This window comes from Microtus oregoni, unplaced genomic scaffold (assembly GCF_018167655.1).
Source record: "Microtus oregoni isolate MIOR12 unplaced genomic scaffold, Mior012 000029F_ref0000214, whole genome shotgun sequence".
NCBI lineage: Eukaryota > Metazoa > Chordata > Mammalia > Rodentia > Cricetidae > Microtus > Microtus oregoni.
In genome coordinates, this window is record NW_024543088.1 from 7,527,631 (window position 1) to 7,548,181 (window position 20,551).

Sequence of the window (20,551 nt, forward strand, 5' to 3'; positions counted from 1 at the left end):
TATGTTGAACAATCCCTGCATCCTGCGATGAAACTGACTTGATCATGGTGGATGATTTTTTTATGTGTTCTTGGGTTCAGTTTGCCAGGCTTTTTTTTTTGAGGGGGAGTCTTTTTTGTTTTTTTGATACAGGGTCTCTTTGTAGCTTTGGAGCCTGTCCTGGAACTAGCTCTTGTAGACCAGGCTGGCCTGGAACTCAGAGAGATCCATCTGCCTCTGACTCTGCCTCCCGAGTGCTGGAATTAAAGGTGTACACAGTAATTTATTGAGTAATTTTGGATCAATGTTCATGGGTGAGATTGGTCTGTAATTCTCTTTCTTGGTTGTGTCTTTGTGTGGTTTTGGTATCAGGGTAACTGAAGCCTCAGAAAAAGAATTTGATGATGTTCATTCTATTTCTATTATGTTGAACACTTTGCTTAGTATAATTATTAGCTATTCTTGGAAATTCTTGTACAATTCTCACAGAAACCATTCAACTCTGGGATTTTTTTGGTTAAGAGGCTTGTGATAACAGCTTCTATTTCCTTACAGTTTGTACATCTATTTAAATTGTCAACCTGGTCTTGTTTTAAATTTGGCAGATGGTATCTATCTAAAAATTTGTCCATTTCTTTTACATTTTCCAATTTTGTGGAGTTCAGGCTTTTGTAGTATGACCTAATGATTCTCTGGATTTCCTCACTCTCTGTTGTTGTTATATGCCCCTTTTCACTTCTTATGTTCTTAATCTGGCTATTCTATCTCTGCCTTTTGATTAGTTTGGATAATTGTTTGTCTGCATTGTTGATTTTTGTATTGTTTTCGTTGTTTCTATTTTGTTGATTTCAGCCTTCATTTTGATTATTTCCTGTCTTCTTCTCCTTCTGCATGAGTCTGCTTCTTTTTGTTCTAGAGCTTTCAGGTGTGCTATTAGGTCACTAGTGTGAGCTTCCTTCACATTCTTTATGTGGGCACTTAATGCTATGAACTATCCTTTTAGCACTGCTTTCATAGTGTCCCATAGGTTTTGGTACACTATGCCTTCATTTTTGTTGAATTCTAGGAAGTCTTTGGTTTCTTCGTTTATAGCTTCCCGAGACCCAGGGGTGCTTCAGTAGAGCACTGTTTATTTTCCATGTGTTAGTGGGTTTTCAGAAATTAGTGTTACTGTTGAATTCTAATGTTAAACCACAGTGGTCCAATAAGATCCCGGGGGTTACTCCATTTTTTTGTATCTGTTGAGATTTGCTTTGCTACCAAGTATGTGATCAATTTTAGAGAAGGTTCTGTGAGGTGTTGAGAAGAAGGTATATTCTTTTGTATTTGGGTGGAATGATCTATAGGTGTCTGTAAATTACATTTGATTCATTAATCTGTTAGTCTTCTTATTTCTCTTAACGATTTGGTATGCTTTACCTATCCATTGGGGAGAATGGGGTGTTTAAGTCCCCAACTATTAATGTGTAGGGTTTGATTTACAATTTAATCTTTAGTAAAGTTTCTTTTACATATGTGGGTGTTCTTGTATTTGGGGCGTAGAGGTTCAGGATAGAGACTTCACCTTGATGGATTGGTCCTGTTATAAGTATAAGCTGTTTTTCTTCATCTCTTTTGATTGATTTTAGTTTGAAGTCTATTTTGTTAGATATTAAAAGAGCTACACCCACTTGTTCTTTAGGTTCATTTGGTTGGAAAATCTTTTCCCAACCATTTACTCTGAGTTAATATATGTCTTTGAGGTGGAAGCATGTTTCTTGTATAAAGAAGTAGGCTGGATCATGGTTTCATAATCATTCTCTTAAAGCCTGTGACTTTCCATAGGTGAATTGAGTTCATTGATATTAAGAGATATTCATGGCCAGTGTTTGTTAATTCTTGTTATTTTTGATGAAAGTATGTGTTTCCCTTTTTGGGTTTTATTGGTGTGAGGTTATCTGTTGCATGTATTTGTATGTGTGCGGGTAGCTTTGTTTGGTCAGAGTTTTCCTTGTTGTATTTTGTGTAGTGCTGGATTTGTGGATAGGTATTGTTTAAATCTGATTTCTCATGGATTATCTTGTTTGTCCATTGTGATTTAAAACTTTGCTGGTTTTAGTAGTCTGGGCTTGCATTTGTGGTGTCTTCAAATAAGCAGCACATCTGCCCAGGATGTGACTAGAAAAATATAAAAAAATAGTATACTACAGAAACATATAGAAAAAATCATAAAGCACAATTAAACAATGAAACAGTAAAAATCATAAAAAATATTTAAGATGTAGTTAAGTGATATTGAATATGTTAAAGAATTAAAATAGGAAAAGACAACAGGGAAATGTATGATGAATAATATAGTTATACTGTCCATTAGGGCATGTTCTTGGTGGTTTGTCCTTTTTATCCTATCTTTTCCATGATGATTCATGTAGAAAAAAAATTGATGAAAGGTAAGGTGCTGTTTGTAATATTACATCTAATCTAGAATACCAAATTTATGGGATTGCATTTCACAGAATTGTTTAGTCACAATATGCTGGTATTTTTATTAATTCTTTGGAAAATTTGCTGAGTAACTTATTGTACTTTAGTTCATACTCATCTGGTGTTCTTGAAGCAGTGATGGGACTCTGTAGAGGAAAATCAGTTTTGGATGTCAGCTGATCCAAGCCATGTATCAGCTACACAATTTACATCCTTCACTTTTCCTTTAGGTATCTGCGCAAAGTGTCCCCAGCACTTATTCGGGCCTTAGAAGTCAGTCTCTTTCTAGCTCGCCACAAAAAGGAGTCAGTCCTTCCATGATCTTCCCACTGATGTCATTAGAATCATATTCATTAAGGATTTCTGCTTCTTTCGTGAATATGGAAATTCTGCCTTTGCTACACATCTTATGTTTGACATATTTTTATTTGACAGCAGTGTAGGCCCTCATGGTTGCAAATTTACAGCTCATGATTCTTCAACCTGTGGTTTCTAAAGAAAAATTTGCTATGAGGATAGATAATTAAGGGCAAGGGTGAACTCTGTACACTATCATATCATCTGCAAATAACGAAAGTTTAACTTCTTCCCTTCCAATTCGAATCCCCTTGATCCCATTATGTTGTCTTATTGCTATTGCTAGAACTTCAAGCACTATATTGAAGAGGTATGGCGAGAGTGGACAGCCTTGCCGTGTTCCTGAGTTAAGTGGGATGGCTTTGAGTTTCTCTCCGTTTAATTTGATGTTAGCTGTCGGCTTGCTGTATATAGCTTTTATTATATTTAGGTATGACCATTGTATCCCTAATCTCTCCAAGACTTTTAACATAAATGGATGTTGAATTTTGTCAAATGCTTTTTCAGCATCTAATGAAATGATCATATGGTTTTTTTCTTTTAGTTTATTTATATGCTGGATTACATTGATAGATTTTCGTATGTTGAACCAGCCCTGCATCTGAGGAATGAAGCCTACTTGATCATAATGGATAATTTTTCAGATGTGTGCTTGGATTCGATTTGCCAGTATTTTGTTGAGGATTTTTGCGTCGATATTCATGAGTGAGATTGGCCTGTAGTTCTCTTTCCTGGTTGAGTCTTTGAGTGGTTTTGGTATTAGAGTAATTGTGGCTTCATAAAAGGAATTTGGTAATGACCCTTCTGTTTCTATATTGTGGAATACATTAAGGAGTATAGGTATTAGGTCTTCTTGGAAGTTCTGGTAGAATTCCGCATTGAAATCATCTGGTCCTGGGCTTTTTTTGGTAGGGAGGTTTTTGATAACAGCTTCTAATTCTTCGCGACTTACAGGACTGTTTAGATTGTTCACCTGGTCCTGGTTTAGTTTTCGTAGATGGTATTTGTCTAAAAAAGCGTCCATTTCTTTTACATTTTCCAGTTTTGTGCCATACAGGCTTTTGTAGTAAGATCTAATGACTCTCTGAATTTCCTCTGTGTCTGTGGTTATGTCCCCCTTTTCATTTCTGATCTTATTAATTTGCAAATTCTCTCTCTGTCGTTTGATTAGTTTGGATAGGGGTTTATCAATCTTGTTGATTTTCTCCAGGAACCAGCTTTTTGTTTCATTGATTCCTTGGATTGTTTTCTGTGTTTCTATTTTGTTGATTTCAGCCCTCAATTTGATTATTTCCAGTCTTCTACTCCTCCTATGTGAGTCTGCTTCTTTTTTTTTTCTAGAGCTTTCAAGTGGGCTGTTAAGTCTCCAGTATGTGCTTTCTCTGTTTTCTTTTGGTGGGCACTTAGTGCTATGAACTTTCCTCTCAGGACTGCTTTCATAGTGTCCCATAAGTTCGAGTATGTTGTTTCTTTATTTTCATTGAATTCAAGGAAGACTTTAATTTCTTTCTTTATTTCTTCCTTAATCCAGGTATGGTTCAGTAGTTGACAGTTCAGTTTCCATGAGTTTGTAGGCTTTCTGGGGGTAGCATTGTTGTTGAATTCTAACTTTAATCCATGGTGATCTGATAAGACACAGGTGGTTACTAATATTTTTTTGTAACTGTGGAAGTTAGCTTTGTTACCAAGTATGTGGTCAATTTTCGAGAAGGTTCCATGAGCTGCAGAGAAGAAGGTATATTCTTTCCTCTTTGGGTGGAATAATCTATAGATGTCTGTTAAGTCCATTTGCTTCATTACCTCCATTAATTCTCTAATTTCTCTGTTAGGTTTCTGTCTGATTGACCTGTCCATTGGTGAGAGAGGAGTGTTGAAGTCTCCTACTATTAGTGTGTGCGGTTTGATGTCTGCCTTGAGTTTTAGTAATGTTTCTTTTACGCACGTGGGTGCTTTTATATTATGGGCATAGATATTCAGGATTGAGACTTCTTCCTGATGAATTGTTCCTGTTATGAGTATAAAATGTCCCTCTCCATCTCTTCTGATTGATTTAAGTTTGAAGTCAACTTTGTTAGAAATTTGTATGGCCACACCTGCTTGTTTCTTAGGTCCATTTGCTTGATAAGCCTTTTCCCAGCCCTTTACTCTGAGTAGGTGCCTGTCTTTGTGGTTGAGGTGTGTTTCTTGTAGACAGCAGAATGTTGGATCCTGTTTTCTTATCCAATCTCTTAGCCTGTGCCTTTTTATAGGTGATTTGAGCCCATTGATATTAAGTGATATTAATGACCAGTGGTTGTTAACTCCGGTCACTTTTTTAGTAGTAGGGTTTGTGTGTTTTCCTTCTTTGATTTGCGCTGGTGAAGAGTCTCTAGATGTCTGAGTTATTGTGGTCATTGTTGGACTCCTTGGTTAGTGATTTTCCTTCTATTATTTTCTGTAAGGCTGGATTTGTGGCTACGTATTGTTTAAATTTGTTTTTATCCTGGAAAATTTTGTTTTCTCCATTTATAGTGAATGAAAGTTTGGCTGGATATAGTAGTCTGGGCTTGCATCCGTGGTCTCTTAGTTTTTGGAGAACATCTATCCAGGACCTACTGGCTTTCATGGTTTCCATAGAGAAGTCAGGTGTAAGTCTGATTGGTTTACCTTTATAAGTAACTTGGCCTTTTTCCTTTGCGGCTCTTAATATTCTTTCTTTATTCTGTATATTTTGTGTTTTGATTATTATATGGCGAGGGGATGTTTTCTTTTGATCCAGCCTATTTGGTGTTCTGTATGCTTCTTGAACCTTCATAGGTACATCTGTCTTCAGTTTGGGAAAGTTTTCTTCTATAATTTTATTAAGTATATTTTCTGTACCGTTGAGCTGCACTTCTTCTCCTTCTTCTACTCCAATTATTCTTAGGTTTCGTCTTTTTATTGTGTCCCATATTTCCTGAATGTTTTGTTATGAGAGTTTGTTGGACTTGCTGTTTTCTTTGATCAGAGTGTTTATTTTCTCTATGTTATCCTCAGAATCTGAGATTCTTTCTTCTATCTCTTGTATTCTGCTGGTTATACTTGATTCTGTAGTCTCTATTCATTTACCTAGATTTTCCATGTCCAGCCGGCCCTCTGTTTGTGTTTTCTTCTTTGCCTCCATTTCAGTTTTCAAGTCATGAACTGTTTCCTTTATCTGCTTGATTGTTTTTCCTTGGTTTCCTAGGGTATCATTCACTGATTTACTCAATTCCTCGAACTTTCTATTATACTTCTCATCCATTTCCATAAGGGCGTTTTTTATATGCTGTTTAAGGGTGTCAATCACTTTCATGAAGTCAGTTTTTTCTACTTCTTCTTGATTAAGGTGTTCATGTCCTCCTGTTGTGGGGTCACTGGCTTCTGGTGGTTTCGTGTTGTTTTTCAGATTGTTGGGAGAATTCCTGTATTGGCGTCTGCCCATCTCTTCCTCCCAATACTCCCTTTTGGATCTTCTTTTACAGGATCAGGTCTTCTTGCCCACTGATGTACCTTCCCAGTGATGTCACTCCCCAGAGATGTTTCTCCACAATGATGTTTCACTCGGTGCCCAGATCGAAACTCCGCGCTGCTTGGTTAGCTCGCGAACAAAGGGCCCACCCCGCTCGCTGCGGGCAGGCTATGGGAACAAAGGAGCTACTGGCCACCCCTTTGTCCTCCCGGTTCGGTCCCAGCATCCTAGCAGGCTGGGCAGGGAGGCGCTATGCCCCAAAGGAGGGAGAGAGGGAGGGAGACAGGGGGTGTTGGGATCTGGATGTAAGCTGAATGGGATAGAAATAGAGAGGCGGTTTGGGCAGTATAGCCCCTGTAGGATGGCCTGGAAGTGTGGGCGGGCTGAGGTATGTTCCCAGCTGCCGCAGCACTCACTCACCACAATGATGTTTCACTTGGTGCCCAGCTCGAAACTCCGCACTGCCTGGTTAGCTCGCGAACAAAGGGCCCACCCCGTTGGCTGCGGGCAGGCTATGGGAACAAAGGAGCTACCGGCCACCCCTTTGTCCTCCCGGTTCGGTCAAAGGTGAACTCTGGAACTTCACATGAAGATAATCTGCCTCCCATTCACATACCCCAAGTTAGCTTGTAAATCTGCAGCTTAAATTGTCTTACTTTGTTTAATATTTCCAGCACACAGATTTTTAGTATACACAGTATTTTGGAGTATGTCTTTTAGAATAATGCTAAGAAAGAACACATCAAGTTTGCGATGAACTATTGTATCCTTAGTCTAAGTAAAGAAATTTTTACATGGACACTTGATAAACTCTTTCCTTTCATGACAGGGAATCTTAACATTCCAAGATGTGGCAATTGATTTCTCTCCAGATGAGTGGGACTGCCTCGACTTTGCACAAAGGGCTTTGTACAGGGAAGTCATGTTGGAGAACTACAGTAACATGGTCTCTGTGGGTGAGACTTTTTTCTCTCATGATTCCTTCTTTATCATAATTGTTTCCTACAAGTATGTTTTATATCTATGTCTGAATTGTCTGCCTCATATTCATTTGCCAATTTAATAAAAATCTTGGAGTTTTATGTAACTTTATCTTGTCAATATATTCCTGACTCCTGGAGATAACATTCATCATTCAAACTTTCATAATACATTTTATTTTTCAGACACATCATAGATTATATATTAATTTGCATCTTAATTATTCATAATGTGTTTTCATTTGATCCAGTAGTAATTTACAAGGAAACTCAAGGTATACAATAGTAACAAAAATGCTTTTGAGTGTGTGAAAATATTTGGAGATAGCAATAAAAAAATCATATTTGGAATTTTAAATTATAGGCCATATTATATAATCAGTATGATGGTTTATGAGAAATCCATATGTTTTATTGTTATCCCAAGTTATGGTGATAGGTCTCTTCTATATGCAGGTCTTTCACTGTCAAAACCAGACCTGATCAGGTTTCTTGAACAAAGCAAAGAGCCCTGGAACGTGAACTTTGGAGAGACAGAAGGCATTGAACAAGGTAAGGCAGAATGAAGCATTGGCATATGTGGGTAACCTAGGGCATGGAGAAATTCTGCCCTGAAGTGGGATGCATAGGGTAGGAAATCCTTTTGTTTATGTGTTGTTTTCATTGGTTAATCAATAAAGAAACTGCTTGGCCTGATAGGGCAGAACTTAGGTTGGCAGAACAGACAGAACTGAATTCTGGGAGGAGAAAAGCAGAGTCAGAGTGAGAGAGTCGCCATGGAGACACCAGGTCAGACATGCTAAATCTTTCCTGGTAAACCACAACCTCATGGTGAACACAGATTAATAAAAATGGGTTAAATCTAAATGTGAGAGTTAGCCAATAGGAGGCTGGAGCTAATGGCCAAGCAGTGTTTTAATTAATACAGTTTTTGTGTGATTATTTCGGGTGTAAGCTAGCCAGGAAGAGGGAACAAAAGGCTCCCTCTCCCTGTAACAGATGCACAAATATTTCTACCTAAAATTATGTAAAAATTCACATTGAATGATTATTCCAAATACTTTATAAGTAAAATAACCTAAAAATTCACTTTTAATAATTAACTTGAATTATGGTATAAAGTAGAAGTAAAATGATTTGTTGCCATATCTTTGAACTCTACCAGTCCTTGAAATGAAATATTGAAATGAAAATTAGCATTTAAATGTTTTACAGTGTTTGAAGGAGTATTGCTCTGTACCTGTTCATGTCTGTTCGTCTGCTCTCATGACAGAATTCCATGGTTTTCACTGTTGTATAGTCTCACATAAAATCAGGAAATATAAATCGTATTCATTTTGGAACCTTGTAGAGTTCATTATTTATGTCAGATACTGTAGAACTTAAAAGGTACCTTTTTATTTCTGCAAAATATTCTTTAGAAATTAAGACTTGTTTAGGGTCATACACATTATTGGTCTAATGTAATGTCACCTACTAATCTCTGACTATCAAAATTTATATGTTAATATCTAAAAAATGTTGTATAAGCACTTGTTTTCCTTTGTGTTTTATATCTGCATTGGAATTTGTTTGGGGAAACAAATTTATATATCCACAATATTTTACTTTTAATACTTTTATTAGTGATTTAAAAATACTTTGCAGTGTCATTTGACCAAATTCAACTCTCCACTCTTCCCATGTTCCACTTCCTCCAGACATTTTTCATTTTTTTCCGCTTCTTTCTTTTTCAATCACAGAGTTCAATCTAAAACTTTCATAAAATTCAGAGTGTTGAGCCTACATGGCCTACAATATGGTTGAACAACCAGAAGTTTAACATTCTTTTGTTTGTCTGTTTGTTTTTAAATTTATTTATTTATTATTTATTTATTTATTCTGGATACAGTATTCTTAGTATTCTGTTTCCCTGCAGGCCATCAGAGGGCGCCAAATATCTTTAAAGATGGCTGTGAGCCACTATGTGGTTGCTGGGAATTGAACTCAGGACCTCTGGAAGAGCAGTCAGTGCTCTTAACCTCTGAGCCATCTCTACCACCCCGAGTTTCACATTCTGAAAATCAACATTATTCTTTTTCTCCAAGAATCTTTAAGATGATAGTAGCTTCTCACCAAGGCATGCTTCTCCAGGTCCTTTCTTTCTGTCTCCCAAGGATTTGAAACTGGCTTGAGGTTTCTCAGGTCTGATCCATTCTATCCTAATCACTTGAGTTTATATGGGCAACTGTCATGTTGTGTACAGAAAGCACTATTTTCTTATAGTCATTCATGACTGCATGTCTTGTTATGTATCATCACTGTGTCCTGAATGAGCTCTGAACATTCCATGGAATAAGTGTGCTATAAACATACTCTTCAAATTAAATATTATCTTGTTGTTTGGACCATGTCCACCTGTGAGTCACCTTTAATTGTCAAATTCTGCCAGAATTTGGGAATAAAGGCTTAGGGATGCAAGTCTGTGGGTATATCAATAGGACATTAAGAGTAATTTTAATACTAAGCAAAATAATGATAGTAGGTGGTACCTTCTATCTTTTAATAATACTTCTTGAATTAACATGAATACTTCTCAAATTATTCTACAAAATAAAAACTGCAGAACACTGTGAAATTCTTTTCATGAGGACAGTTACCTTGATACCTAAACCACATATACGCCCAAAATGTAAGTGAAATATATGTCAATTTCATTATGAACATATATACAAAAGTCCTCAATAAAATATTTGCATCCTATATCCAAGCACATATCAAAAAGAAAATCTACCATAGGCTTTATGTCAAGACATGTAAGGATAGATGAAAAATTCAAAATCAATAAATATAAACTTGTAGAAACTTAAAGTCTAATTCCAGAAGTTCATCTTATTAGATGCAGAAAAGCCTTTGACAATATTAACACCCCTTCTTGACAGAAGTCTTGGAGATAGTAGGGGTACAAGAAATATACCTCTACTTAAAAGATGCAATTTGCAGAAAGTGTATAGCCAACATCAAACTAAATGGAGAGAATTCAAAGCCTCTCCATAAAAAAAGGGAACAATGTAAGTGGACTTAATCTCTCTATATCTATTCAATACAGTACTTGAAATGTTAGCTTGAACAAGAACACACATAAAGAAGATCTAGAAGTGATTAATAGCAAAGAAACAAATCAAAAGAATATTATATGCAGAGGCTATGATTTTACGTAAGAAATTTATGAAGAAACTTGTCCAGCTGAGAAACACTTTCACCAAGGATAGGAATGCAAAATTGACTAACAAAAAGCAGTATCCTTCCTATATAAAAATGAGAATAGACTTAAATAGAATTCAGGGAAATGAGGCCTTTCACAATAACCTCAAAAATAGTTTTGGGTAATTTGAATTAAAACAGTTAAAGACCTTTATAAAAACTTTAAGACATTGAAGAAATGAATTGAAGAATATATTGGAAGATAGAAAAATACACTTGCTCAAGGATTGGTCAATAGATATAGTAATATACTGATTCAGTGAAAAGCCCTATCAAAATTCTAACACAACTCTTCTCAGATCCCCAAAACACTGTTTTCAGCCTCATATATATACAAACAAACAGAAACCTCACAATAGCTTATACAACCATGAAAAATAAAACTATAAATAATATACCATTCAGAGTTTTAAATTATACTACATTTATAATAAGTAGGTTTTGTATAATAATGGTATGGCTAAAAAACAGATATATTGATCAAAAAATAAAATTGTAGATACTAACTTATGTCCACTCATCTATTATATTCATTTTGTAAAAGAATCTTGAAAAATAAGAGCATTTAATTCTAATCTTACCTAGGCTGTTTCCAACAGACCCTGAGTCCCCAAAGAACAAATAAATTTTCTCCAAGTGATTCTCAGTGGGGATAAAAGTAACACTTACAGGAATTCCCCGTAACCAGCACTTGAAGGATATCACCAACACAACTCAATGGAATTTTTGTACATTCTTTTCCACCCATAATGTATAGTTTGGGAATTTATTTATTTTTATTTTTGACCATACAGAATCTTTATGTACATTACACCTTCTGGAGTTTTCTTTTGCTTTGTTTTATGCAATTTTCCGGGTACAAATGTGTGTCTTTCTCTCTATAAATACTGTGCTTTTCTTTATTTCCCATTCTTCTCTGATCCTATCTGACTTCTTTGATTCTTATTATATTATTTTATTGTTATTCTTTAGATGCCTATTTATTTTCGAAGAAGTGACTGAAATTGGGTAAATTCAGACATAAATAAAGATAGGGATGATCTCAGGGCATTTGAGGGATGAAAAGTCATCATCAGAATATATTTTATGAAAACATCTATTTTCTGTATAAGAAAAAGAGAAAATATATCTCAGATGAAAAAGATCAGTCCTAGTGAATTTCCTTGATGTCTGATATTTTATGGATCTCTTCCTTGGGGTATACATGATTCTCTGTTGACCAGCTGGAAGTAACTCTTTCCAGTTCATCATTTGTTCTTTCCTTATTAATTAATATTCTGTCTAATTTCTTTTTTTTTCTTTTTTTATTGAGAAAAGGAAAAAAAAGTATCCGCCTCCTCCCAGCCTCCCATTTCCTTCCCCCTCCTCCCACCATTCTCCCCCTCCCCCAAACTCCTCTCCCCCTCCCTCTCCAGACCAAAGAGCAGTCAGGGTTCCCTGCCCCGTGGAAAGTCCAAGGTCCGCCCCCCTCCGTCCATTTCTAGGAAGGTGAACATCCAAACTGGCTAGGCTCCCACAAAGCCAGAACATGAAATGGCAAAACCCTGTGCCATTGTCCTTGGCTCCTCGTCAGTCCTCATTGTTCGCCATGTTCAGAGAGTCCGGTTTTATCCCATGCTTTTTCAGTCACAGTCCACCTGGCCTTGGTGAGCTCCCAATAGATCAGCCCCATTGTCTCAGTGGGTGGGTGCACCACTCCTGGTCCTGACTTCCTTGCTCATCTTCTCCCTCCTTCTGCTCCTCATTGGGACCTTGGGAGCTCAATCCAGTGCTCCTGTGTGTGTCTCTGTCTCTATCTCCATCCATCACCAGATGAAGGTTCTATGGTGATATGCAAGATATTCGTCAGTATTGCTATAGGATAGGGTCATTTCAGGTTGCCTATCCTGAGCTGCCCATGGGACTAAATGGGGACATCACCATGGGCTCCTGGGAGCCGCTCTAGGGTCAAGTCTCTTGCCAACCCTAAGGTGGATCTCTTAACTAAGAATTGTGCTTCCGTGCTCCCCTGTCCAACCTTCCTTTATCCCAATCCTCCTGTTTCCCCAAGATCCCCCCTCCTTCCCTTCTCACTTTTCTCTCCCTATCTCCCCTTACCCCCCTCCCACCCCACCCACACGATCTCAATTTTCTCCCCGGCAATTTTGTCTACTTCCCATAGCCAAGAGGATAACAATATGTTTTTCCTTGGATTCACCTTCTTATTTAGCTTCTTTAGGTTCACCAATTGTAGTCTCTGTGAATCTGTCTAATTTCTTAATATTACTCAATTTTTTCATTTCAAGGGATTGTACGGATGTGTTAAATCCATTAAGATAATTCAATTTTATGAGTGTAATTTTTTGCACTTGGGTTTTAGCCTTTGTATTAGTTACTTCTTATGTATTGCTGTGATAAAATTCCAAGATAAAGGCAATATATAGAAGAAAAATCCATGACGATGAATCAGAGGTAGCAGTTGGCCAGGGGCTAGAGCAGCAATGAGAGGTCCCATCTAGAATCACAACAGGAAGTAGATAGCTCACTGTTGTTATTAGAAGGCTTTAAAATTCTTAAAGCCAGTGTTCAAGGCATAGGTGATCCAGTAAGTTGATACCTCTTTATCCTACCCATAAATATCCACCAACATTAGACTATGTATTCAGATATCTGATTAAATGGGGTCATTTCACTCAAACCACCATAATCCCATTTATCATTCTAAAACTGTGATTGGAACCTCTAAGATAACATAAACTCAATCTTTTCATTTTTATAATGTACTTAATATATGTTATAAAAATATTCTATCAATTTACATTAAGAAGATTGTTTCATTAGAATAAATGATTTGAAGTTTATTTTATATAATATGCCATCTTGCATATATGTCTACATATATATAAAATTGTGTCACTTATATTTTTGAAAAGGTTTCACCTAACTATACTAATTCAGATAACTATATATTTGTCTTTCATCCAGTTTCATATTATCATCAAACAGAAGACTTATTTTCACAAGAGAATAGACAAGATTGTATCCAGAAGTTGGTATCAGGAATAGCTGTAAGTAGTGACTTAAAAACCTTTCTTTTAGAGATGATTTCAATATTTGGTGAAGAAAAAAAAAGAGAAAGGATTATGACATGATTGAAATAATCTCTATTCATCAGCCATCCTGGGCAGTACTAGAAATAAAGGTCAGTAATTTCTACCTTATCTGGAAAGCTTTCACATTAGATTGCTTACAATTTCAGAAGCAGTTTCCTCAGTAAAAAAATACAAAGAAATTTTAAAGCATTTTTTTCTACAAAGAAATTTTAGAAACCTAAAAACTGAATAACACGTATTCTATTAAACATTCATTAGAGTTTTCTCACCAAATTTACATTTTGTTACAAGCTATTTGTGAGATAAACATGAGAATTTTATCTCAATCAAATGAGAATGAAAATATATCAGAGAATTTTCAGTCATGAGAAACGTTACACATTCAATGATGTTATTAAAGCCTATCCTAGGAACTCTTAGAAGAAGAGTTTCCAGAATCCTCTTCTTAAAGGGACAAATTCCTAAAAATCAAATCACAGTATATCTATTCTCATTATATAAGTTCATAGAAGAAGTCTGTTTTTCCTAAGAGCCCATACATACATGATATTTGTAAGGATGATTTTGATTGTAACACAACTTCTTTTTGTTTCAGCATGACCAGAAACAAGGGAGGCATGATATAAATCATCAAAATGAAGAGAGACAAAACAATTATATAGAATGTGGAAACTGCTTCAACAGATATGCATGCCCCACTATGCATAAGAGAATTAATTCCAAAGAGAAGGCAGGCAAATGTAAAGATTGTGGCAAGTCATTTATCTGTCACACAAAATTTCAATCTGACCAGAGAATTCATACTGGTGAAGAACCTTACAGATGTCAAGAATGTGGTAAGTCCTTTACCTGGGCCTCAGCTTTTCAGAGACATCACAGAATCCATACTGGTGAGAAACCTTATAGATGTCAAGAATGTGGGAAGTCCTTTACCCAGCTCTCCAATCTTCATATTCATCACAGAATCCATACTGGTGAGAAACCTTACAGGTGTCAAGAATGTGGCAAGTCCTTTACCCATGCCTCAACTCTTCTATCTCATCAAAGAATTCATACTGGTGAGAAACCTTACAGATGTCAAGAATGTGGCAAGTCCTTTGCTAGGGCCTCAAATCTTCATAGCCATCAAAGAATTCATACTGGTGAGAAACCATACAGATGTCAAGAATGTGGCAAGTCCTTTGCCAGGGCCTCAAATCTTCATAACCATCAAAGAATTCATTCTGGTGAGAAACCTTAAAGATGTCAAGAATGTGGCAAGTCCTTTACGTGGGTCTCAACGATTCTATCTCATCAAAGAATTCATACTGGTGAGAAACCTTACAGGTGTCAAGAATGTGGCAAGTCCTTTACCCAGGTCTCACATCTTCACACTCATCACAGACTCCATACTGGTGAGAAACCGTACAGATGTCAAGAATGTGGCAAGTCCATTACCCATAAAGCAACTCTTCACACTCATCACAGACTCCATACTGATGGCAAGCCTTACAAATGTAAAGAATGTGACAAGTCCTTTCACACAAATTCAAGTCTTAGAAAGCATCACAAAATGCATTTAATGGGTACATTTCATGAAATTTCTTAGTATACCTCACATTAATTCATTGTACAGATCTTCATGCATTAGCCAAGTTATTTTACAGACTCACATCCTTCAATTAATTTTCAAATCTTAGTCATTACTTAGACAGCTATGCGGTTCTTAGAAATTTAGAAACATTGTATCCAGATTTGAACTTTATTGTCATCAAATATTTGTTGTAAACAGAATTTATATATCATTGTAAACATGCTATTCAAGAATAATTACTATAAATAGGTAAACATTTCTAGTAGGAGTAAATTGAACTATAACATTTCTTGACTGTATGTTAAGAAAATGTGTGATAAAAACAGCCAATCTCACACTAGTTCAGATTTTGATGCACATTTAATTTCTTGGAATATGGTTGGTTATGAAATGAGGTTATACTCTATATAAACATTATTTTTCTGTGATTTTTTTGTGATTCTTAAATAAATATTAGCTTGCTTTAAAATTCAAGTCTTTTAATTTCTGACTTTGCAACAAAACCGTTACATTTTGTCCCATTTTTATTGCATTTTTTTCTGATAGTCTATTCTCTAATAGTGGAGTATCGTAAGTGTGAACACTTCCATGGATGAGCTGGTAGGACAGAGAATGACACACTACATTGATTACTTTAAACTTTGTATAGTTGTGGTTCAAATCAGTGTGTTATAGTTGGAAGATATCAATGGGCATGCAAAACTGGAGAAGGAAAAATTACAAGGCAACAACATCAAACAAAGACCTCTAGTCATTTAGGAAAGCAGGGAGTGGGAGGGGTGACCTTCTCCAGAGAGAAACACATAAACTGATTGTACAGGAACCAATGGACATGCCTGAAAACATATAGAATTGTAACTTCATATGGATTCGTCTCCTTGTATTTAGGAACATATGTATATACAAATTTATGTATAAAAATAGCAATGCATGAATAAAGAACATAAACTTGAAAGAGAACAGAGATTGTGGTATATAGTAGGGTTGGAAGTAGCATATCGTAAGTACAAAATTAATCTTATTATTCTGTACATTTTAATTATATAAAATAAATAATGTGTTTGTATACACCCCCTTGTGTCCTTGTTATACTCCATCTAAAACATTTGTCCTCACAGTTCTGCAAAATTTTTCATCCTCCTTTTATATTTTTTCTAGATTCCATTTATGAGAGAAGACGTGTGCTATTTGTAATTTGGAGAGTTGTCTATTTCTTTGACTTAATGATACATAGTTGCAACAATTTACTTGAGACTTATGTAATTTTTTCTACAATTTTATTCATTGATTGATTATCTTGCATTATTTATGCATATTATGTTTTCTTTATCCATATATTTAGATATATTGGTGGTTAACTAAGCTCATTCCCTGAATCATCTATTACATGAAGTGCAATGATAACAATTTCACACAAACTCATGCACACATATATGTGATTCAGCATAGTGAACTCACTATGATATGTACGCATATTTACGAGTGATTCAGCTGGTATGTGTATAGTAAATTTTCAGTCATATCTATCATTATAGCATCCACAGTACCTGGGATGTCTTAGTTTTCAATGAGCATAGCATATTTTTTCCCACTTCCTTGGCAGCATTTGTAAAATTTGGAGTTGGAAAAAATGTAATCACTAAAAGGGCACTCAAAGCTGGAATTATGGAACACTCTAAATATTATTTCACTTTGTAAGAAACGAGTCTGGGACCCAAGAAAATGAAGACAAAATCTTGAGTACTTGAGCCAGCTTATAAGTCCTGTTGAAAATGTATTGTAATGCAAGTGGTTGCCATAACTTAGCTTGAGTGGTCAGAGCTTGACCTCGTATTACTACATGCCTGGGTACCTTAACATGGTCCACTTGGTAATCAGAATACACGTGTGTGACTCTTGGGCTACTTTGCACACATATTTGTATTTCATATGTATGCTGGCATTTGATATACTGTCTCAGATATGCTGATTATGAAAATTGTTTTCAGCATGCAGACAATAAAACTCTGCTCTTTATCATCTACCATACACAAACTGCACCAAATGTGTCATGGATGTCAAAATGAAGCCTGATACCCTACAAATTCCAAAGGACACAGTTGAGAAAATCCTCCAACTTTTAAGCACAGCTAAGGGGATTCTGAATAGGACTCTTGTCCAATAGTCCATGAGACCAAAACTCAACAAATAGGATATTATGAAATTAAAACTTTTTATTTCAGCATAAGAAAATGTCATTTAAATGGGGCATACAGAATATGAGAAAGTCACTGGTGCAACGGTGACGTGAGAGTTATTGTGTATTTCACTTCCTACTGATCTGGTGAGGCCTGCACTCTAAGTAGGAATTAGTACCTGGCACTGTGTCCATGGTCAAAAGACCACGGCTGGATGAGTCATATATTGCTTTAAGATGATGCTACTGTTGTTACTTTGTGTGACAAGAGTAAGGAATTGTAAATATTTCCATATCTATGGATAGATATCTTTAGCTGTCAGCCTTGGTGAGAGGTTCTTCTTTATTGAGTTCACAGCAGCAAATGCACAGCCTCATAATTTCAAAATGTTGGAGTTCCCCTGAATGCTCATTCCTAAATGGGACCTGTAGAGCAACCATTCCCCCTAGACACAGGGGATGTCATGGAAATGGGTCCTGAATGTCGTGCCTGAGGGTGAGGAGGACTGCTGTGACATGCTGTCTTTGAACATGACCAAACCACTGATCACTCACAAGAACTGTGATCACCTGCAGCTTCAGGTGACCATGTTCAGAACTGACTGTGAGTATTTGTCTTAAACTGGACAGCTGGAGGAGACAGCCTGCTGGTGAAAGAAAAAGCCTCCTAAGCCTTTGTCTCAGTACAGAAAATAAAAGAAAGTTCAAAGATGGCCATTGTATTATTTATCAGTTCCCCATTTCCCTGCTTTCTTTATCTGCCTCCCAGGGAAAACTGTGTCATTCATATTCCTTCAAATTAATGAGTTTATTGAGATTAATACATGAATATAGGTACAGGATTGCTTACAGGAGTAGGAATAACTGAAGTCTGTAGTATCACAAAGGCTCCCATCAGAATGGGAGCCTCAGCCAAATTAGAACCATGAACATGTCTGCATGACTTTTTTCCAACTGACTGAGACAGAGGTTCTCATTTCTTCAGTTCTCCTTACTTACCACCTATGTAAGTTTGAGAGCAGAAGATCCTTATTAATCTTTTAGCTCCAGCCTTCCCAGCCATGGTTTAAATGCTGAGTCTTATGAACTTCCTTCCTCTTTTCATAGAATTTTGTGAGACTTAAGGAAATACTCCTACTTAGGGAAGAACATACCTGTTGTAAATTCCATATCAAACAGTGAGTCTGGAAAGCATCCATGCTAGCTATAAAGAATGATTAGTTTACATTTAGGACTGTACAGCTGCATGCATATATTTATATGCTTGTAACCACAATGAATGAAAAGAGAGGTCATTAATGAGAAACAGAGCAAGGGAGAGTGTAGGGAGGGTTTGCAAGGATGAAAGGGAAGAGGAAAATGCAATTATAATCTCAAAATTAACAGAAACTAATTATATCAAAAAGGGAAAATTGTTGCATCATACTTCACCCTTTCCTTAAATGGTAGTTGGTTCCACAAGAGTGCAGTCTACCATGGAGCTCTGCAAAGACACTAAAGCTGCACACCAGTCCTGAAGTCCCTGGTGAAGCACACTTTATTGTTCACCTCCTCTGTAAGCACAGCTCCATCATGCTCAGTGACTCGGCCATAAACACTGCTTCTCTCATACATAGTTTTTCAGGAAAACCTATCATTCCTCAGCTTCCAGCCTATGATATTTGTGAGAACTCTGCTTGAGATAACCAAGCATTCCGGTCCTTCCTTTGAGCCAGTCCATCATAAATGATTCATGAACATTGCATTAGATTATGTACCTTTTTGTCAATGAGGTTTGAGTAGGTGTGTGACCTTCATTCCCACTTCTATAACAGTCAGATTAATCCCACCTGTTCTCATTGCCTACACTCTCATGTGTCAAGCTTTACCAGAATGTTTCATTGATTTTTTTTAAGTCTTTTGTACTTCAGCAGTGGAGAGACAGAATACTTCCCGACTAAGATAGTGTCTTTGCAGGCCATTATAAGGTTCAAAAGCAAGAGCTAGCATGCATTTTTCTTTTCTCAGTATAAAAGTTGCACCTGTCAACTTCTATCACCTTTATTCCAAACAGAATTTTATTCTCGTTATATACAAGTGTACTGAATTTTGTCCTAAGAATTTTAATGGATACTGCAGTTTCACATATGATCTTGATTCTTTGTCTTCCATAAACCTTCTGATTTATGATAAGTCTGTTTTCTGGCTTTGTTCACATCTTTCCATTTCCATTTTGAAAACTCTACAGATTTTACCTCTTGACAAAATTTATTAAGTGAGAAAAAGATTTTGTGAACTTGGTAACATAGAAGCAACAAAAACTGATATACCAATTCATTGAATTCATTATTCTTATTACATTTTTCATATAAAGAAACAGATTAAGTTAATGTGTTTGTAAAGTTGTTAGCTCTTTCTCTTTTGTTTTAAGAACGACTTACATTTTTTTTTTATCCAAGACCCTTTCCACAATATTTTTTAGTGTCACAGAGACAGAAATTTAAAGAATATTACATTTAAGCAAGTATTGGAGAAGATATGGTTTACCAATATTTGGGGTAGGAAAATATGGAGAATGAAACCCAGATGGACGGACGGACGGACGGACGGACGGACAGACAGACAGAGTATATACACTTTTCATATTTTATATTTTCCACTAGAGGAAGGATGGACTCCTTTTTCCCATATAGGTCAGAGAACTAGGTATGGGTGAAGAACTTAGTATTTTTCTTCCAGTATCTGTAGTTCCTTCAATCTGGGCCATTTATCCCAGAAATAGCCCTCACATTTAGTTCCAATCCAATTGTTTCTCAGTGGCTTCACTATTAATTAAGACTGATATGTGAGGTTAGGTGAAAGAAATACTGGACATTCAGGCAGCCCTGGCATTGTAGGCCCCTCAAAAGCTCTCTAAAGAAATTCTCTAGGTTTTGTGTAGAACTCCAGTAAGGAGCAAGGAACCCTGGATACAGCAGATAATACAGAAAGGTTTGACAAAACGGAATGAATTCTAGCATGGTGATAAAGTTTATTGTAATGTAGAAGCAAGCGATTCTGGTCCAGAAATATGTAACATGCTAGATATTCTGAAAATAAAATGTCGGCCATTTTTGTTCCAGAACTGAGGACCAAACCCAAGGTCTTGGGCTTGCTACACAAGCACTCTACCACTGATCTAAATCCACAACCCTTAACTTTTATGGACATATTTTAGAGAAAAGTAAGAAAGAAACAAAG

General features: G+C 36.3%; 1 pseudogene; it reads left to right on the forward strand.

Annotated features, from left to right (window-relative positions):
• Nucleotides 1–20,551, forward strand: part of LOC121464655 — a 112,003-nt pseudogene that overhangs the window by 55,780 nt on the left and 35,672 nt on the right.